The 22,631-nt window shown below is 46.4% G+C and overlaps 1 protein-coding gene across 2 annotated transcripts in view; it reads left to right on the top strand.

Annotated features, from left to right (window-relative positions):
* The window catches only part of LOC126538488 (FMRFamide receptor-like), a 1,022,731-nt gene that overhangs the window by 463,438 nt on the left and 536,662 nt on the right, over positions 1-22,631 (top strand). For both annotated transcript variants that reach the window (XM_050185329.3, XM_072288015.1), the window contains one exon: positions 15,197-15,291. The gene's annotated coding sequence lies outside the window, so the exon portion shown is untranslated. The remainder of the gene's footprint in view (positions 1-15,196; positions 15,292-22,631) is intronic.

Below are 22,631 nucleotides of genomic sequence, written 5' to 3'. Positions count from 1 at the left end.
CGCGACATGTTATTTTGGCCGAGGCGCGGCAGATAAGATACTAGCTTGATCACGCTGTTTTACAGCGAAGGTGCATATGGGTAGTCGATTCGTCCATCCGTCTGTCTGTCGCCTGTATGCCGAAAACTCCGGCGCAAACCCATGCGAATACACTAAAAAAGTGAAAGAGAGGCGCGCGATTAGCTGCGCAAATAGTGACGTCATTGCGGTCGCAGCTGGGCGGGAGCGCAGCAGTTTCTTTCCGGTTCCGACATTGGTAGGCCACGCGTCATTCGTACTCCTGAGGAGCAGGCAGCTTTTGATCAGCAAAGCCGCGAGCAATACCGGGAACGAGCTCGTCTGCGCCGTCCCGATGCTTCAGCCCGGGCACAAGAACACGCCCGAGCAGCCGAGTGCAAGCAGAAACTGCATACAGAGGATCTGGCAGCATACTAAGCCGTCATTTAATGCACCGTCGGGATTGACCCATTGAGAAACACCAGGACCCCACGTTTCAGCTTCGCTGGTTAACCATCTGTGCGGAGTGCTTGGGCGCTGATTGCTTTTCTTTATTTCCTTCATTTCATTCTAGCTGACCCAGGAGCCTGTTCGAGGGCGCTGCTTTATTATGCGGCTGGGAGCGCAGTCACGTGGTATTCACCATATTCCGCAGGGTTTATTTATCAGTTGGGGAATATTAGTACGCAATTGGTACGTCACTCAAAATACCACAGTTAGATATCCCTTGGCTGTGCCTACAAATGGCTCATTGACGCTTTCATAACTATGATAGCACGCCTCGACTTACATACTTAATTACAATTGCCTAATTTAATATCAGTAACGAAAAAATTACTGGAAGCTACTCTACCGTAGTGGAAACAGTTTGCACTAGGTTTTCTTCAAGTAAGTGTTGCTTTTTTAAATATCTTGGTGCATGATAGTTAAAGGGGACACCCTCTACATATTTATGACCTCCGCATTCAAGCGACGCTCTCTCCATTCCTAATAGATGTTGTAAATTCTTAGAAGTGTTTTCTTTAATGAGTCGTTAGCTTCGCTTACTGGAAGGAGAAGCGAGACTTAGACACATACCGATCACGTGCATTTTACACTCCGTTGATAAACGACTCTGCCAAAGGTGTCACTAAAGTGTACAGGTTTCATCTTTCTTTTTTTTTTTTTTGAGGGTCAAAAATGCACGCAAATCATTTTGAAGCGAGGTGAACATACAGAAACATATTCATTCTCGAGGCATAAGCAATCTATACCTTTAGAAATAATTGTTAATTGGCTACCTCCTTCTCTTTAAAAATATGGTAAACTTTGTCTTGTGTATATATTGAAATATATTGCGCATGTGCAGGGTATTTACAGTGGAAATTTAAAACAATGTTGTAGTGAGAAAATACAAATGAGGCAGCCGCCGCTGGTACTAGTAATGCGCTTGTTCTCCTGTTGTCAGGATTTGCGGAAATAAAGCAAAGTATGAATTAAAATCCGTGCAGGTCTGCGCCGACAATGACGCAATAAGCAATTAGCCGCAAGAAAATTTTAGGTGAGGAGATCTAGGCAAGTCAAAAGAAACCTGAAATGATGTGGGTGACAAAATACGGGCGATAACACGTTAGGGTGGGTGGTAGGGTACGGCATAGCCTAGGGGAGGGGGGGGGGGCTCGGGACCCGGAATTCCCCCCCCCCTCCCCTGAGTAGTCGGCACCTCCCAGAAAGGTCACTTCACTCGCTGCTGTTGCTGCCGCGCTTGCATTCTTGACTGTGAGTGTCCGCGCTCATCGAGTGTGATGTTCATGTTTCCTTGTGCGCGCTGACGCCATATGCTTGTTAATTCAGTTAGTAAGTGAATGTGTCCAAGTTTATATGGCCGATAAAACTACTATCCTTACTTTGTATAGATGTGCACTAATTTGCTATTGCACTCGATACTCCGCCTTGCGCGCGATACTGCGGATTTTTTTAGTACTCCTAGTTTATCGGTTGTATTTAGATCTCCTTGCATAATGATGAAGTGCAGAGTGCCACTGCGGACAAAGAACGGAAAAGCGCGACGTAGACCGAGCACTGACTTCTTACTAAATTTTATTCTCATCGCACTCGCAACTGCCGAACCATGCTTGACAAAACAAAGAGAACATATGCTATCGTTAGGCACAACTACATCGGGTACCTCCTTCTGTGCATTTCAGGTCAACAAGTCCCTTTTTGGATAACGTGGCAGAAGGTGTGCTGTCACAACTGCACTGAGCAATTGTAAATCGCCGCTTGTCTGCGTCACGCTTTTCCGTCCTTTGTCTGGTATCACGCTGTGCACATCACGGATTACTAACTAGCTCGACCTCGCACCTTTCTTCCGTAAAGAAAGGAAAAGAAAAAAATATTGCTTGTACGTTGAAAATAGCTGAGCTTCAATGTTGCGAATTTTGATGCAACTAAATGAAGTGCCTATTTTAGCAACTGCATTACATGGAGCTTTAACTGTACTGCTTAGATTACGATTAACGAAGCAGCGCGCAATATAAAGACACTGACAGATGGACACAAGATTAGTGCTCTCAGTGTCGCCTCAAACTGCTGTGATTTTGAGCCTTCGTTTATTATTCGTAATGACTACGTACTAAAAACTGTTGCACCTATAGTCATGCACTTCTCTTTGTAATTACTATCGTAATATAAACTATTGCGACATTGAATAATTGATCTAATTTGTGTGTAGTGATTCATGACGTTGCACGCATTCAAACCAACGTGAGCGCTCCTTCGGCATGACGCGTCTGCCGGGAAGCGACGCTTCCTCGAAAAGAAGGGCTGGCAATCTAACGTTTCAATTTCAAACTACTTCACCACCGCACATTGACGTAACCTCTTTCAGAGACGATGTGTATATTTTCTCATCGACGCATGCATCTTGTTAAATAATTCCCAATAAGACCGATATACAGGTCAACGTTCTGCGCAAATGCCTGGGCCTTCCTAAGTGCAATTCCATAACAGTCACTAAAAAACTTGGAAGGACGCCAAATCTTCGCTTTTAAGGGCCCCTTACCAGGTCTGGTCATCTTGAGCTGACAAACGCAGATCATACATTGCGTGATAACAATCGTGTCTGCAAAATATTGCATCGCTAAGCGCTGCGCAAAGATCTGAAATTTCAAACCGAACGCCGTTTTTCTTAGTGCTCGCAGCCGCCGCGCTCCAAGCCGGAGGATGACGTACTAGTCTGCCTGCGCCTACGTACTGGTGTTCGCAGTGTGACGTCGCTCGTGGAGACACATGACTTCGAGAATTATTCAAGACAACATCTGTTATCTGTGCGATCTGTTGCTTGAATTGACAAATTGAAGTTTTGAGAAATAATAAAACCACAAAAAGAACGTGCGCGTGTTTTTCGTTTTACTTCGCACCAAAGCAAAAAGATGTACTTCCGCTTCGTCTGCTTGTTCTCACGATCGTGCGGTCACGTGCGTAGGTACCGTAACTATGTCACCGCGTTCCAGCGCCGTAATCATGCCCTGCGATCCACTTGTTTTGCCTCAGTATTCGTGTAGCACTGAATTATACCGCTAGTCATGTTTCCTTGTGCACAGCACGCAAAATCGTGCGCGGCGCGAACGAGACAACAGCTCACGCGTGACGCCATCACCAGAAATGCGTAGCGTCGAAAAACAAAGGCGACGAGCAACAAAAAATGAAGGCGGGACCTGTGACGTATGCGTCACGCGATCGTCGAGGTCTGGTATGGAAGAACGCAGGGAAGGAATTTCACTTGCGAAGGCTAGAGGGGGCGTGTGGAGAGAGCGTCTTGCTTGGCAGTGAAGTCCGCCTGCTGAAATCGGTTTCCCGGCACTGAAATATTTGTATCCTGGCTGTTAATGAGGCGATTTGAAAAATGTTTGCGGCAGAACGCTCCCTAGAGGACACATAACAACTTCCACTATATAAACAAAATTTGCTATGGGGCCTTGTGAGGGGCCATTTAACAGTGGAACGCGATAACATTCTAAGATCCCTGACGCTTATCACGCTTCCCGGCAACTGCAGCTTATGTAACCGCTATGTTTACCGCAAAACGCTGGTGGCGAACTCTATGCACGAAGGTGAGCTTTCTAGTAGAAACGCGGCCTCTTGCGTGGGCCGCGATGTGGCGGAGGCGAGCGTCACCTAGAGGTATTTGCAAGCAACCGGGCTTATGTCATGTGAGATTTGTGCACGCCGGCACGCGCAAATCTGGGTAGCCATAGCTGCTCTATGAATCGTAGAAATGAGCGAAAAGGGGCTCGTGTTCGAGTTTCCGCGTAACAAAATTATGTTTCCTGGTATCTTCGAATTACATATTACAATCCGACGCTATTCTGTCTGTAGGTTGTGTTTAGGCAGTAGTTTCGATTTTTCTGGTGCATGTCCCTTTGAGGAATTCAATAATTTCAGCCCCGTCTCTGAGCCTCGCGGAGGGGCTGGGGGGTTGTGCTCCGGAATGATGTTTAGCGAAGTGACGTCCGCCGCCGACGTCGGCTTTCTCGTGACATCGGTACCCTTAATGCTACCGCGTTTAAACGCAGCGCGTTACCATTTTCTTGCAAATTACATTGCGGTCAAAGCTCTAAGCGGGCTTATATGGCACGTCAGAATAGCTCTTCGCGTTCTTGCTTGCTTACCAACAACAAAACCACGAACAAGGTGTAGCTGTGTCATTGCGGCTCTTTTCGCATCGTAACCATGAAAGCGCACGTTTGCCAGGTCGTCGTCAAACCTGATGTAGTTCCTGCACATTCACCACGAGTTCCAGTAACCCTTGAATATTGAGGGCAAGCTCCACCGCTGGAAAAGCTGACGCCACCGTCGGCGTGACGTGGCATGAGGGATCACGTGGGCACAGCGGCTCCTTCGGAAGTGCCGAAGCGAGCTGAAAACAATTTTTAAGTCCGAGCTGTGCTGCGGTTCTGATTAAGTGGTGAGGCTTTCCCGTCTTTCACAACATTTAAAAGTACTATAATAAGTAGTGGCTGCCTTTGGAAGCAGGCAGCATGGTAGGCTACTGCTCCGTGCCACAGTGCCGTACGTATCAACGGAGCCCGGTGTCAGTCTTATTCACACGTACCCGCGGGACAAGATGCGTGAAGCTCGGCTCGAACAAACGGCCATGGGCTACAACTCGGGTGCTCAGTGGCTATGGTGTTAGGCTGCTGAGCACGAGGTCGCGGGATCAAATCCCGGCCACGGCGGCCGCATTTCGATGGTGGCGAAATGCGAAAACTCCCGTGTACTTAGATTTAGGTGCACGGTAAAGAACCCCAGGTGGTCGAAATTTCCGGAGTCCACCACTACGGCGTGCCTCATAATCAGAAAGTGGTTTTGGCACGTAAAACCCCATACTTTAATTTTTTTTTACAACTCGGGTATGCAGACAGCATGAACGCGAGGAAGATTTCTGCTACGGCGTCGGGGCTGCGATGTTCGGTGAGTAGCAGAAAACGCGCACTGCGGCGCTCGCCTGCGCCCGTTGCCCGCGTACAGTCGTTACGGTTTGGTCTACGCACTTTTTGATGCTAGATGCTGGTAAGTTTACTGGAATGGAAAGGGAGCAGTAAGAAGCACACTTAAAGAAGGCATGGCACATGTTCATATGTTTATGTTATAAACTAATGTACTGGAGTACGAAAAATGAGCAGCCGGAAACCGCTCGCACAGAAGACCGATAACATACAGTGCGACGCAACTGGAGAAATAATATTGAAACGTCCAAGAATTTACATGAAAAAACAAAGAAGAGAAATCAAATCGTCGCGACGCCTCATCACAGTCACCGTAGGCGTCGAAGTCTCCATAATGAAAGATTATTTTTGAACAGCTCTGAGAGCGTCCACTCCACGATGGTTGCGTGTGCACTGTCAAATGTTCGTATTCTGCGCCCTACAGTTCTCGGCACGGTGCGAAAATGCGGTGGCAGCGAAACGAAAACATTGTGCCCGGACATGCACGCCGACGCGCAGTCGGTCGCTGCGAACCCGTGCGATCGCTGCATTGAGGCTTCATTCTTTTATGCTCCATTCGGTTATACAGACAGCCCACTCACTATAAGAACATGATGAGCAAAACGAGAAGAAGGTGAAAGCAGGAGCCAACGTTTCGACAAGTGGACTTGTCTTCTTCAAGGCGACATATGCTTTCCTCGCTACAGTGTACATAGGTGGGGCCCTTCTAAAGGGGAGAGGGTGTAAGGCGGGTGGGTGCGGCAACGAGCGAATGTGTGTTAGCGTGTCGAATTGAGAATAAAGGAATGCTGTGCACAAGGCCATGGGTCCGGCTGTCTGTCAACCACGTGTCAACGCACCCGTGATAGCCTGGGTGTCAACGGCATCTGACACTCCGCCTGGAAAGAAAAAGGAAAATCATCACCCGCAACACTGCAAGCAAGGAATTTTTGTGGGACAAGCGAAACGAATAAGGAGAATCTGCAGCGAAGACCACGATTATATCCACCACCTAGATGACCTTTAAAATAACGCTAGCAGAAAGGAACTATCCCGAAGTTGCTCTCCATAGAACTTATGATGCCGCGTGAACATTGGAAAGACAGTCGAAATTGGCGAAGGAACAGCCCACACCAGAATCTGACAGACCGTCGGCCTTTATAACAAAACATTCTAGTGCGCTCCCAAACGTAAACAGCCTACGAGAATACCACCCAATATTATCAAGTAACGAGTGTCTGAGAAAGCGTTCCCAGAAGCACCTAGCGTTAGCAACCGCCAAAACGGGAACTTTAAAGACATGTTAGTGCACGCGAAAGACAGCCAACAGCATTCCCCCGTAATAAAAAAATGTTGTCGCCCCAGGTGAAAACCTGCAGGCACCTTCAAAATGACATTAAAATTAAAAGCACCGCAAATAGTTATACACTCGATGTCAAATCTAGCTTCACTTGTACAAGTTCGGATATGATTTATATGCTTGAATGTTCCTTCTGTAAGCAACAATATATCGGTGAAACAGGACAATCAATGAACGTCAGATGAAACGGACATTGCGCGGACACAGCTAAAAAGCTTCCCAAAGCCGTCGCCGAGCATTTCAACCAAAGAGGTCATAACTTTGACGAACTTAAACTCTACATCTTACAAGTCAAATTTCCGTTCTGAACAAGAAAGAAAATACAGAGAACCATACCTTATTCTTAAGTTCAGGACATTAAAACCAATAGGCATAAACGTTTCAAAAGGGAGCTTTAATATCTATTCACTATGCTAAATTTCAAGCTATAAGCAACAACTCTAGTTTGGTTTCGTAGCGTATTTTTTTTTTCCTTTTCTTTGCTTTTTTTTTTCAAGCCGGCGTGTCAGATGCGGTTGACACGCCCGTTGACACGGGGTTAGACAGACGGCCGGGTCCCTGGCCTTGTGCACAGCATTCCTTTATTCTCAATACGACACGCTAACACACATTCGCTCGTTGCCGCGCCCACCCGTCTTACACCCTTGCCCCTTTAGAAGAGCCCCCACCTATACATACTGTGGCGAGGAAAGCGTATAGTCGCCTTGAAGAAGACAAGTCCACTTCTCGAAACATTGGCTCCTGCTTCAACGTTGTTCTCGTTTGCTCATCGTCTTGAATTTCCATCTCCCGCATTCCCCGTGTTTTTCCTGGATCACTATAAGAACATGTTTTACAAAGCTTGCTTTCAGCGTTTGCCTACCTTTCTCGCAAGAAACCGGTTCGGGAGACTCCATCGCAGCGACCGCGCGCAGTGGTGTTCACTCTACGCATTCAGTAAACAGATAGCGTCTGTAAATGATTCTTTGCTTTCAGTTTGCCCAGAATTATTATTTTAACAGTAAGAAACTTCCCTAATTTTGAGAGTACTTACAGAAATGTCTAGGAGGGCTGCAGCGTGGTGTTTTTATTATGCGCCGTAAGCCAAACCTATGAGGAGGGCGCCTTGTTATCCCTTATGCTACGCAAGGGAGGCGCTTCCGACAGATGGCGACTCCGTAAGTCCGCGCCCCCAATATCCAAGACGCCTAGAAGACCTGAATCTGTCGGCAGCCTTGAAAGATGCACCATTGTTGCTATTACTCAGTCTCTGGAGTGGCTGCTTGTATGTTTGCAAAGATGACGCTGTCTGTAGTTGAGCAGCTGCAGGGGTGCTTCTTGCTTAATATATTCAGAGATCGAATAGAAAACAACAGATCGGACAGATGACAGCCGTCGTGCTTGCCCCCTTGCTTACGGCACTTCCACCCATGCGTCGGCAAGCTCCCCCCACTCCAACGATCTGTTGGGGAGGGGGGGGGAGCTCCCCGACTGTGCTTTGTGTATCAGAAGAACCCCCGCGCAAGTTGTGAATATGGGAATTCCAGAAACGGGCAGCTGATGATGGAAACTGCGATGATTTTGAATAGATGTGAAGTCACTGCGGTGGTATATTGCTTATATATATATATATATATATATATATATATATATATATATATATATATATATATATATTACTGAGCCTGTGAAGCCGCTCGATCATCCATACAGGCATTTGACTCCATTGTTATTCCCTTGTCAAGAACAGATGCCCCGATAAAGCTATGCGAACTTGATTGCACCTGTGCTTATGCGAGCTTGCACCTGTGCATTTGATCCCAGGATACTCACCGAGAGCTACGCGTTCCCCCCGGCATACCGCAGAATGACGCAAATTTTTTATCCTGTCTACGTCTCGGACGAATGCCTTTTACTTCTTAGTCCAGACTGTGAAGTTTATGCTAGCAAAGACACGATTGCTTTCGTTCTTTCATAGCGTTGTCCTTTCTTTGCGCAAAGAACAACGCTCAGCACCGCGATCTACGCACTCGACAAGCGTTCCATTGTGGGAAGCAGAATTGGTTGGTCCGGGCACTAGGCGACGTGAGCCTCAGTTGCTTTAACAGTAATGGCGTGTTTTCTGAAGGCATCGCGGCTGCGTGAGGATGTGGTCACTGTCCCACCGTTTTCGTACTCATAGACACTTCTCACATCCTAAATTATTCACTCCTTTTCTACGCTTTACTCTTTGGCTCTGTGCGGACAGCCCAGGTCATCTGTCCATTGCTCACCTGCAATTTTCCAGCCTTTGAGATCGTATAAGCCCTTGAAAATCTCGAAGCTTTGATTACACATCGTAAACAACGTATTCGGGATGTTCGCATTGCAACTAATATACGATAGTTCTCGCACTGTGTAATGACTGAACAGTAAGCCTAGCCGCCACTGTGCTATAGCGGCGATTGTGGTGTTGAGCACCAAGTCGCGGGATCAAATCACCGCCGCGGCGGCCGCACTTCGATGGGGGCGAAGTGCAAGAACGCCCGTGTTCCGTGCATTGGGGGCAGGTTAAGATACCCTGGTGGTAAAAATTATTCCCTCACTACAGCGTTCCTCATAATCAAATCGTGGTTTAGGTCCTTAAAACCCCAGAATTCATTCAACAATAACTTCCTTAAGCAAGTCGAAATTGCGCGCAGAAAGGGATTATACGATCCATGCCAACCCATTGCTGCACTCGTCTTTATTTTTACAGACGTTCTTGTTTCTCTTGCACAGTTTATTGGAGCATGCCTGTTCAGCATCACACTTGGGAGCGTATGTCGTCTGCGACATTCACTGTATAACACGGAAAGACTCCAGCGCAAGTGAGTGCATTGGAGCAGATATTTTCACATCACCGGTCACGCGTAAATCCCAATGCTCATTCTACAGCACGATACACAATGAAGTCAGTCTCCAGGCGTCACTCAGGAAAACGTGGCCTCAGAGCATTCCCGAAAGGTTTTCATCATACGTACCATTTGTTTTCTAGCTGCAGATGCAGCGATTGCAAAAATACGTAATGGATTCTTTACCCATGGCACTCTCTCATTCCTCTGCAGTACAGACGGCTAATTACTCGGCGATGAAATAAATAATATCGCAAGTCACATTCCTCTCGTTTAATCAGGAGTAATCAATACGCTCTATGAAAGGTTCCATGACTCGTGGGAACGAAAGTGCACAGATCTCGAGCGATGCCGGCTGCCCAATCAGCGCCGTAGCCGCTCTCCATTGGTGCTGTCGTTCTGACGGCAGTCGTGCTGCCGTTTCTCTCGCCAATTGATTTTGTGTGTTAACTGTTTCCAATTTCTACGGTTCCTAATACAACAGTGAGCTTTTTTCCCCTTCCACTCTTGTCTTTTAACTGTGGGTCCTATATTTCCTTTCTTCTTTACCTTCGTATGCTTCACGGCGATTTCGCTGTCTTTGTGTGCTGTTTTTGCGTGTGTGGTATGCAGGAATACCAGTTCCCAAGACAGGCTAACCGATGAACACAAAAATAGAGACGGGGAATGTGTGCGCATCCGGTGCCGAATGATTCGGCCCTCTGTTGCGCCTGAGCGTTCGGCACCGAAGCTCGCTTTTGCTCATTGAGGCCTCGCCGCGAAACACCGCTAAACGGCTGAACTCACCGAAGCCGCTCCGAATCGCTTCTTCGATCAGACAAGAAAGAGTGGAGAGAAGTCCTGGCGCGTTAAAAAAACGCAGTGCGAGTGGGAATACTGTGCACGTCAAGTCCTACGCATCGCGAGCTATACCATTGCTTTGCACTTTTCTTAGCTGTGTTGGATCTCCACTGCCTGTGTAGACAGAACTTTCCTTAAAATTCCCCGTCATCTCTACAAGATGGGACAACTAAGAGAGCAGCTCTCCGTCGTCTACTGGTGTGCGATACGCCAATCTATTGTAAGTTCCTTTATCTCTTCCATTTATTCTGCCCGTTTATGTGTACTCATGGCTTAGCTTGGGCTCTCAATGATCAGAACTTTCGCTAGAAAAGGAGGCAAAATAGCGAGAAAAATAGGAAGGCGCGCTGCGCCCTCACTCTTGTTTTTGAGAAAAGAGTGATTGAAATTGATGGCCTTTGAGATTTAGCTAGAAAAATAGACGATAGGCAAGAAACCTCTCTAGCCACAGTTTTATTTTTTCCTTCGCAATTCAGTGATGCTCGGACCTGTCGCTTCAAGGCTCATCCGATAAAAGGGTTCTGAACTAATCTATGCGGCAATAATGGAGGCTCCTCACAACGTGACAAAGAAAATGTACGATTTTGTGTCTCCTCAAAAACGCTGTCTGCACAGTTACTAAGCATAAAAAGGTGCGAAACGTTTTCTTTTGCGTAATTCCCTGTAGTATTATCAAGAAGTTCTGGTGCGTCCCGCAATGTCGACCTCTTTTCCACTCCCTGTATCTGCTCTGAGCACTGTACAGGTTCTTTCACCTAACTTAAACGAACGATATTTAAAAAAGTGGTGGTACCTGCACAACATGCAGCCCGTGAGCGCATTTTTTAGTCTCTAGCGGCAGAATTTAAACTTCTATCTATGGTAGGCTATAGTGGGTGCAAACTAAGTACACTGAAGTCATGCGCGACTTCAATGCAAAAGAGGGCAAAATGGAGGCTGGTGAACAAGCAGTTGATAGCTACGGCATCGATTCTACGAATGCTGCAAGAGAGACGTTAGTGTAATTCGCGGAAAGGAATAAGCTCCGAATAATGAATACCTTCAAGGAAGTGTAGCTACAGGCAGTGGACCTGGAAAATCCCTAATGGAGAAACAAGAAATGAAATAGATGTCGTACTTTGTGCCCATCCCAGCATAGTGCAGGATTTAGAAGTGTTAGGTAGGGTAAATGGCAGTGACCGTAGATTAGTGAGGTCTAGTATTCCCCTCAGTATGAAGAGAGAAAGAGTAAAATTGGTCAAGAAGAAACAGGCCAACCTAGACGAAGCAAGAGTGAAAGCAGACCAATTCAAGCAGCTGCTCGCAGTAGAAATGTTTAGCTTCAAGCCTAAGAACAGAGAAATAAAGATGACAGAGGTATTCAATGAAACCGCAACTAGGCTGGCTTCACAAGCAGCAATTTAGGTGTAAGGTAAGGCACCAAGGCAACCAGTAGGTAAGCTCTCCGTAGTAACAGAGGGCCAATTAAAGAACCGACAAAGAATGACAATGTCCAACTCAAAGAAGAGAGCATTTACGGAAATGTCAAAACTTATCAGCAAGGGGAAAGTAAGGGATATCTGAAATTAAAATGTGAGACAGACTGAGGAAGCAGCAAATATCGGATGCTGCATGAAATCAGTGAGAAGAAAACGGCATAGCGCGTCTCCACTCAAAGATGTCTGCACTCAGATATAAGCAAGCTAATATCGTCAGCGATTCGAAGATATAGTATTAGCAGCGGAATAATTTTATACCTAACTGTACAGTATATAGAGCAGCCACGCTACTTCCACTTGAAGTAGTGATGAACAGGATCCAGAGGCTCCTATAACTAGCGATGAGATCAGAAGGGCCTTGCAAGACATGAACCTGAGAAAACTGGCAGGAGAAAATGAAATAACAGTCTATTTAATCAAAGATAGAGGGGATATCATGCTTCAAAATCTTGCGGCCTTTCAGACGAAATGTATCTTGACTTCAACGGTTCCAGGCAACTGGAAGAATGCCAACGTTATTCTAATCAACAAAAGGGGAGACGTTAAGAAGTTGAAAAGTTATAGAGCTCTAAGTTTACATTCAGTATTGCTTAAAATATTCACCAAGATAATTTCTAATAGGATAAGGGCAACACTTGAATTCAGCCAACTAAGAGAAGAGGCTGACTTCAGGAAGAAATACTCTACAATGGATCGAATATGTGTTATATATGAGGCAACTGAGGAATCTGGACAGTACAATCAACTCCTCTATATGAATTTCATAAATTATGAGAATGTATTTGATTAAGTAGAGATACCAGCAGTCATAGAGGCATTAAGTTCTCAAGGAGTACAGGAGGCGTACGCGAATACCATGGAAAATATCTACAAAGATTCCAAAGCTACCCTGATTCTTCACAAAAAAAGCAGAAAGATACCTATGATGAAAGGGAAGAAGTGCTTGGAAGAACTATTCAAGCTATTAAACTGGGAAGGCGTAGCAGTAAAAATCAACAGCGAATATCTCAGCAACCTTCGGTTTGCAGATTACATTGTCCTGTTCAGCAATACTGGCGATGAATTGCAACAGCTGATTGAACACCTTAACACAGAAAGACTAAGAGTTGGGTTAAAGGTTAATATGCAGAATACAAAGACAATCCTCAATAGGCTGGAAAGGGAACAAGCGTCGAAGATCCGCAGTCAGCCTCTAGAATCTCTGAAGGAGTACTTTAGCTAGATCAATTACCCACAGCGGACATTTATCATGAGAAGGAAATTTAGAGATGAATAAAAATAGGTTGGAGTGCGTACTGCAGACATTCCCAGATCATGACTGGACGTTTACCACTAATAGTGAAAAAAAAAATGTGTAAAATCAAGGGGTTCTACCTGTGCTAACATACGGCGAAGAAATTTGGAAGTTAACAAAGAATCTGGAGAACAAGTTAAAGACCGCACAAAAAGCGATAGAACGAAGGATGTTAGGCGTAACGTTAAGATACAGAACGAGAGCGGTGTGGATCAGCGAGAAAACGGGGCTAATTGATATTATAATTGATATTAAGACTATAAAATGGAAATGGGCAGGCCATGTTGTGCGTAGGATGGATAACCGGTGGACCATTAGAGTTACAGAATGGGTGCGAAGAGAAAATAAACGCAGTCGAGGGCGGCAGAAGACAAGGAAGGCTGATGAAATTACGAAATTCTCTGGCGCAAGTTGGAATCAGCTGGCGTACGACAGGGGAGATTGGAGATCGCAGGGAGAGGCCTTCTTCCTGCAGTGGACATAAAATAGTGACACGTGTACTTGTTTATCTTTTCCGGGTGACCGCTTGTCACGGCCTAACAAGTGTTATCGCACAGCGCAGGACGCGCCTGCATGTATCGGAAGTTCCTAGAATGTTATCGATGGTTCCATCCGCTGTCTGTCATCGAACCTTGTGTAATCTGATTGTATGTATGCGCGACGCGAATAGTGCAGATCTTTGTGGAAGACACGCGGGTCCCATTGATTACTCTGAAACATTCAACAACTGATTATGAGACGAGGCGCTTGACCCGCTGATCAGATTTTCGACGATCGCCGAGTGTGTTCCCCGCTATTATTGTTATTTGAGTGTAGCCTGCTTTTGAGGGCACAAATTCACGTAATAAAACACTAGTTTCGTTAAAGTTTTGCTGTCTTCTTTACCGTCACTACTACGTCACAATAGATTGCTGAAGATGATGATATGAGGGTGCAATCGGAGCATGGCTGCAGATGGCAAAAACGAGTTTTCTCGCCAAAAGCAATGCAAGACTTCAACCCCTCGCAGGGTCAGGAAATTTAAAACAAAAATTTCTCAGGAGGACGTAAAAAAGATACATGACCACGGAACTTATCTAAGTTCTCAGCGCCAAGGACTATAATATTGGCGCACCGTCCATTATTGAATCCAACTGGCGCTGTCCCATTATTTTTTGATTGACTGATATTTGATTCTGGCCTCTGCAGACATAATTTTCTTTGTTTTGCTCGCCTCTCTCTTTTTATTTATTTATTTATTTATTTATTTATTTATTTGTTTATTTATTTATTTGTAGAGTCAATCCCTAGGGTGGCATTATTACATGATGGGGTGTGTAGTAGAGACAATATACGGCTTCACGCAATGTACTCGACGTGTAAAGAAAGAAACGTAAACGCTCTAAAATTAACTGCACACAAGGGGTATGTCAGTTTGGCGGAAGCACACCCAGTATACATTTCTCTTTCCTCTTGCAACCTTTCTAATGTTGGCTGCTCTACATGAAATAGGTCAAGCGCGTTTCATTCCCTGATTACTTGAGAGAAAAGCTGAACCTTAGTGTTATTACAGAAATATTCCTTGTACACTGAGTGATGCTTTCGGCTCACTTTCCTATTTTTTACTTTGCCCTAACAAAAACTACAGTGTTAGCCTTGAAGTGACCACTCAGAAATTGATAAATAATCAATAAAATCAATAAATAAATAAATAAAAGCTTGTGGCGCAACCTACCTTTTATATAACGAGGGCTTGCCTTTCAGCTCTTCCGAAGGTGTTACTCACTCTCGTTTGAGGTGTTTTTGATTACATGCATTCTTTGTATACAGGTTATGAGCAATTTATCCTTGTGGAATAGGCACCCTATTCGAGTGCGCATGTTGTTATACTTTCGCCTAAACAATGATTATTTTCTCTCTTTGCACAGGCACTTCGCGCTCGTCGCGGTCCCGCCGACACATCATGGACTCTAACTTGCTAAGAGCTTCAGCCTCAGCAGAACGCTGAGCATCTTTGAAACAGGTGGGTTGCTCATGAGGACATTCAGCTGTGTCGCAGTGTTAGCTTGTTTAAACTGGCTCAAATATTTGTGTTTGTGTGGGTCCGTGTGGGACGGAACACTGTATCGCAGTCGTAGAAGCAAGGATTCCGAGCCGCGAAACTCAAGCTTGGAGCAATGGTAAGACATAATTCACAATAAAAAGATTTTCTTGCTGCTAATGAAAAACGGGATGGGACGCAAATGAATGAGCGCGCAGCGCATCCACTTTCTGCCATTGTGGCGCAATTCTAACCATTTCATAAAATAAACACAGTGGTACACCGCAGCTTCTCCTACGCCAGATTTACGTTGACATTTATGTCCTACATTAGCAGGAGCATCTGCTTCGGCGATGTCTGATGCGTCACATTTTATTGGACAGACACGCATACCTCATTGGCTAGTGTAGTTATTTCATGTAAGACATATTTTAGGTGTTGATGTGAATGGCGTTTAGAAAACGTGACATTCTGTGACATTAAACGATAATTCGTCAAGGTGAACGAGTTTAAAATAGGTTTAGAAGTGGAAATGGCTTGATCTATTTCGGGACTCAACTGCGCTCGAACTATACTGAAACTAGGTTCACATATTTGCTCCTGAAACAGCTATTTACTCCTGCTGGCGCTCATCTAGAGCGGAAAGAAAGGTGTACAAAGTGCCGGCCGTACAAAAGGTACAGCTGTAGCACGGGGCTCGGCAATAGAAGAAGCAAAGTTCTGGTGTTGAGGTCATTCGAACAGGTGAGCGAATTATTGCCGCGAACCCCTATACTCCCGTGCCGAACTCCGCAAAGTGTCGTAGTGTTTGAATGTCGCCATTGTTTTAATGCGAAAGCATTGTATGACCAATTACTCGAAAATCCGGCGTTGTAGTCGACGGCCCGGCAGAATGATGGCACCCAAAATGGCCGACGGCAATTAGTAAAACCACATAAAAAATACTCGAATTGACGTCAAACTTCTGAAGGAGATTTCTGTAAGCAAAGTAAGTAAGGGCCGTCGAAAAGAAAGGAAAATTTTGGTCTGGGTTGCTAGACGAGCACGCTTCCCCGACGACACGGAGTCTCCATGCTTGACTAATGCTATCTTCGGCTGGTCCTTGCTCAACGCTCTAGAGCGCTCTCACGAGAGGCGTTGTCTTCGACTGGTTGAAATAGTGCGCGCGCCCTGCGTTCGGCCGGTTCTTCTCGCTCTGCTCCATTGCCGAGCGCTCTGAGGCGCTCCGAGCGCTGCCGTCGGAGCAATCGTCGAGACTGAAGCGTTTCCCACAACGCCATCACAGCACAGCGTCGCTGATGTTGCCGATGGTCCACCGTAACCTAGGCAACCTAGGCTACTGCATGCTGGCGTCTCGACGAACACTCGTCTCACGGCTCGACCGACGGTTTTCCCGACAGCGCCGGACGCTTTGAATTGGCGAAACATCGGACGTTGGCAGTAGTCACGTGGTTTCGCATCTGCCATTTTCTCCTCCGAGAGCGAGTCACACGTTCCGCTTGCGCGCTTGACCTCCGAGTTCGCAGAACGCCGGATCTGCCCGTCTCTGCTTCGTAGTATTTAGGTGACCAGTCGAAGATACCATAAATGTGGGCCTAGTGGGTGCGTTATTGGGACCGTTAGGATGCAGCCAATGAGTAGGCTACGCACCCACGGGCGCAATGCTATGGGCGCTTCATCACGAATGTGTAAAATGTGCGTATGAAATAAAAGGCACTAATATCCTATTTAATGCCGCTGAGCAGATCTTCGAGTTGTAAACTCCTCGCTGGTAAGCGAGCGCGTTGGGACACTTGGCGCGTTTTTATTTGGCCTTACCGCGGCGCAATTAAAACGCAGGTGAGAGCATGCGCGCACAAGAAGCGTGCAGAGACAAACATTTAGCAAAAGTCACCATAATGCTTTCGCATTCCCACACGTAAGCAGTCTTAAATGTCTCTGCCGAATTTTTCAGTGTTTCTCGTGCTTGTAATTTTGCTTGGCCTGTGAATAGTAGTTACTGGTGCCACAAAGGCGGCAATCTCTCCTTCAATTTTATGTCATAAAAAAATTAAAGTTCTAGTTTGCTGATTGGAGATTTCACAATAAAAACGCGCGCTTGCGTCCGTTCCTTCAGTTGTTTTAGGCAGCTGACGTTACGTGGCCCTCTGCTGTGGCATGTGCTTTTCTGCGTGAATACAATATGTATAGTATTTCGTTGGTGTCGGTGTTTGCTTCACTTTAACAAGAAACTGTGTTGGTTGCAATATGTTGCTCGGGGTTCATTTCAGTTCAGTTTATTTTTGATGTTCCTCGCTATCAAGTTCACAAAGATCTCACACCTATAAAATGGTGCCCTGCGCATACGTTAGTGAGTGATCAAAAACACACACGAACCTGCTGGTATTTCTGTTGTGCATACTTTTAATACTGTTGAGGTGAGAAACAAGAAAACTGGGAGTGTCGGTTGTCTTTTCTGCGTCTGTTTTCTGCACAAAAAATTGATATTTCATGTGCTTCTGGCACCGCGATATTCAGAAGTGTCCCTGTTTGTTCTCTCAATGTCCACGCCATTTTATCCCAATAGTAAAAAGCACCTGAGCACGCCTTGCGAACACGGGCAGTCCTCGCCGCCAACGACGACCACGCGTGTCGTCGCCCTACTCGCCTGTTAAGACTCCAGGATGACGAGGGTCGATTTTTGACTCCTATCGTAAAGCAGGCCAAACGTTCTGAGGCATATTATACCTGTTTGTAGGTTTTATACCACGGTGGCAAAATATTTCTAATGTATACTCAGCAAAAATGTTTCAAGTATTGGTTTGTATGGAAGCATGTTCAGTGAACTTTAAGTGCAGAGTTTCAATAGAATGCTAAAGCAAAAATAAAAAACCAAGAGAAATCATTTTATATGATACGTGCATTGTCGGAGCAGAATGCTGGTCATAAGCAAAACATCTGAAATAGGATTGATTTCCATCTAATGTGTATTCGTTTCTATTTGAAATATAGGTAATAAAAAGCAAGTAGTTTACCAATAGATCGGCAGATTTAAATAGTGGATCAGGTCAACTTGTACTTCAGTTGATATACGCTGTACGAAATTATCGATAGATGTGCGCTGCGAGAGTGAATAGTGTTGTTGCATAAATATATATTTATCTTTGCCTATAAAGACCTTGTATTTGGTAGGCAGGAGTTTACACACCCTCATAACTAATGTCATCTGATTTCAACACATTAGGAACAAGAAAGCTGAGGCAAAGATAGGGAGTCCTTCTCTCTTTGCCTCACTCGCCAACGATTCTATCCAGTCCACCTCCACCAAAATGCCACGGGGAGAAGATAGGTTTAAAATATATTTACGTGATATTTACAACGCGTTCACTGGCATTCAAGATGGAAGACAGTCCGCGCGACGTGAGCGAGCGCCCTCGTCTTCTGCACTGCGCTCAGCTTCGTCTCTGGCAGCGCTTGGTAACAATACTGTTGCCTGCTAGTAACAGCGCAAAATGTAGAAAAGAGACGAGACAAGAAGACACCACAAGCGCTGACTTTAAACAACGTTTATTCCGAAAGAACCACGGCTTCTTATAACCATTGCCCACACGTGTCGCAGTCACGTGATCGCACATCATGTGAAACATGCACTTTTTTTTTGTGCACTCAAGATAGTGGTTGCAGATGCAACAGCTCAAGTTCTTTTTTTGCCACTAACAAGGACGGCGTGCTAACGCATTGGTCACGAAGTCTGGTAATCTAGGCTGCCTCAATTATCTCCCGGACCAGCTCGTCATTGTGTTTCTTCAGCACTTTACAGCGTCTGAATCCTGCGGCGCAATCTTTTGAGGGGCAATCCCTGATATGGATGCCTAGATTCCTGTTAGCCTGCTCGACGCTAAGTTTGTGTTCCTTTAGTCTTTCATTTGTGCATCTCGAAGTTTGCCCTATATACCTTTTTCCACATTTCAGAGGTATTGAATACACCACGGATTTTGTGCACTCCACAAAACGATTCTGGTGATTTATCGTGCGCCCTTCCTGGTTTATCGGCTCTTCAGCATTGACGCGTCGGCAGAGGCTTTTTAGTTTTTTCGATGCAGTAAGCACTACATTAACTCCAGCTTTGCGCCCAATCTTTTTCAAGCGGTGAGATAAGTTGTGCTCGTATGGCAGGGCCACGGTCCCTTTATTACTGAGATTACCGAGATCCCTTTATGCCGAGCTTACCAGACTTCGTGACCAATGCGTTAGCACGCCGTCCTTGTTACTGACAAAAAAACAACTTGAGCTGTTGCATGTGCAACCACTATCTTGAGTGCAAAAAAAAAAAAAGTGCATGTTTCACATGATCTGCGATCACGTGACTGCGACACGTGTGGGCAATGGTTATAAGAAGCCGTGGTTCTTTCGGAATAAACGTTGTTGAAAGTCAGCGCTTGGTGGTGTCTTCTTGTCTCGTCTCTTGTCTACATTTTGCGCTGTTACTAGCAGGATAGAAAACCAACAAACCGAAGCTGCTATTCTAGCGAAATACTGTTGCGTCGTAGTGACGTAGGAGAATAAGAGGGGGGCCCGACTGCGACTCAAGAAACCATGTCTTCATATGGCGAACCGCCTGCCCATAAAACAACACTCAAGCACAACTACAGCGGCGACTGCAGACCGCGATTGTTGAAATCGTATGTGCGGGTCAACCACCTCTGCTTTTATGCATGACTCGACTCGTCGGGGAAGACGACGAAGTGTCTTCTTGACAGAACACTTGTTTCTGCACTCTGTGAATTTTTGGTGAAATCTTCGCCTTTCGAGGTGCCTCGCCTCCCGTCTTTCAACCATGGACGCGGAGCATGCCAGAGGCCCGCGTGGCGAGAAGTAATCACGGCCGTCAACTGCAAGGAAGCGAGTTGGCTCCCACAGTGACACCGAAGACACCGAGCTGTACTCTATGTCTGAAGACGACTCATCCGACGACGGCTTCATACACGTCCGGAGTAAGAGGGCGAAGAAAAAGATCACCAACACAGTGCCGTCAACTCCTGCAAGTACAACGACTATGAAGTCAAGGCCTGCACGCTGGCCACACGTCATCATTTTTATGCCGGAAGAACCGTCAAGCAACCTACGAACAGGCAAGCCCTATCCATTTTTCTGGAATGTGCGGTACCAGATCAAATTAAGGACATCAGAATAAATCCACGCAAGAATATACTCGCCATAGACGTGTAAAACGCGAGTGCGCTTGGAAAACTTCAAGAAATCAAGGAGCTAGGCGGAATCAAAATGCGCCTCTTTACCCCGATCGGCGACACATTCATAGACGGTGTAATTTACGACGTCGACATTGGCATTCCCAATGTTGACTTACCTAGCGTCATCAAGCCTGCAAACGCGGGCACGATCATTACGCAAGGGCGCCGCCTTGGGAATACGCGCTGCGTAAAGTAATTTTGAGGGGAATTGTATACCATTCCACGTTAAAGTCGGACATTTCCGACATCCGGTTCGACCATTCATCCAGAAGTCGTTTCAATGCCATCAGTGATTCAAGCTAGGGAACGTCAAGGGCGTGTGTCCCAACTCGCTATTGTGTCCTCGTTGCGCTGAACCTTATGCAAAAGAGACCTGCGGTGCCACGGTTCTGAAGTGCGCCAACTGTAGCGGTCCTCACGCGGCCTCGTCGAAAGACTGTCCCCGCATCAAGAGGGAGCGCGTGGTTCTCAAGCAAATGGCCAGAGACAATTCGGCCCACAGGGAGGCAGCCGAAGTAGTCCGGCGTCGGCGTCGACGTCGGCACCATGGTACGTCTTCAAAAAAGGCGCATGCGCGAAGTCATAGTACCCTATCCGCTATGGTACCACTTAGTCGCGCCGCGAAAGGGCCCACCACTTCCACAAAGGAAGCAGATAATACTCTTTCTTTCGAGGAATGGCCTACGCTACCGAGCCGCTCCCTTGCTAAGGAACCTCAGAAGGTCACGGCCCCAACGGAGCGTTCACCGGCCATGGATGATTCACCTAAAACAGATCGTCAAGTCATCTTGGTGCTACGTTCCCTCATGAAGGCCATCCGAGCGATTTTAGTGGACAAGGGGACACCATCTGCCCGAAGCGCACTTAAAGTGCTGGACGCCTTAAGCCCAGTGTTTGAATCCCTCAACTATAAAGGTGGCTACCCATACTCCACCCTTCCGAAAAGAAGTCAAGGCAGCGTCCGTCATCCAGTGGAATGCCAGAGGGCTAAAAGCACGACTTTCAGATTTTCGTCAGTTTGTGTACACCAACGTGTTTCCACTCATCGTCATTTGTGAGCACAACTTGTCGAAACCAATCATACTGTAAGGGTACAAATTTATTATGTCATCAACAACTGGTATGGTATGGTATGGTAAAACTTTAATGAAGTCCTGCAGGTCGTGAGTCTTCACGAAGCGGGCCACTCCCGCGTGGGAACCGGGAGGCCGAGCGTCTCGGCCGCATCGTGGGCCAGCTGGACAGCCCAGAGATGGTCAGCCAGAAGAGGGCTGCGGAGAAGCGCCTCCCATCTGGCCGAGCGGTTAGCGATGATAGAGCGTGACCGGGCACACCGCCAGAGCATGTGGTCTAACGTGGCTATTTCTCCACAATCGTGGCAGGTAGCATTGCTGTAAATATCCGGATATATTTTGTGTAAAAGCGACGGATTGGGATAGGTATTCGTTTGCAGTAGACGAAGCGTTAATGCTTGAGCTCTATTGAGGCGCGGATGAGGAACAAAGTAGGTTCTACGGCTGAAATAGTAGTATTTAGTAATCTCGTTGTAGGTGGAGGGCGTGTCCCTGTTCTCTGGGAAGTCGGCTTCCGATGGGTCGAGGGTAGCGCGGTGGGCAAGTTCACGCGCAGCCCCGTGAGCTGACTCGTTGAGGTTGGGAGGAGCACCCTTTATCTGACCCTGGTGTGCGGGAAATCAATAAATGAAGTGGTGCGTGATTGCCTTGCCCCCAATAAGTCTGAGGGCCTGTTTGGAAGTGGTGCCTTTTTCAAATGCTCTGACTGCAGATCTTGAATCACTATAGATGACATCCCGTGAGCTATCCAGCAGGGCTTGTGCAATAGCCATTTGTTCAGCTATTTCGGAGTCCTTCGTCCGAACCGAGGCAGTATTGGTGATTCCTTGCCGACCATCAACAGCGACGATGGTGAACGCCCGACGTCCTTTACAAGAAGCGGCATCCACAAAGCTGACCTGTCGCTGATCACTGTGTATTTGCCTAAGGAGGTTGGCCGCCCTGGTCCTCCTACTGCGATTATGATCGGGGTGCATGTTCCTAGGTATTGGCGCTACCGTAATGTTCTCACGAATAG

Source organism: Dermacentor andersoni, chromosome 4 (assembly GCF_023375885.2).
Source record: "Dermacentor andersoni chromosome 4, qqDerAnde1_hic_scaffold, whole genome shotgun sequence".
In the NCBI taxonomy this organism is placed as follows: domain Eukaryota; kingdom Metazoa; phylum Arthropoda; class Arachnida; order Ixodida; family Ixodidae; genus Dermacentor; species Dermacentor andersoni.
Note: the sequence above shows the minus strand (reverse complement) of the source record. Positions and strands in the feature narration are given on the sequence as shown.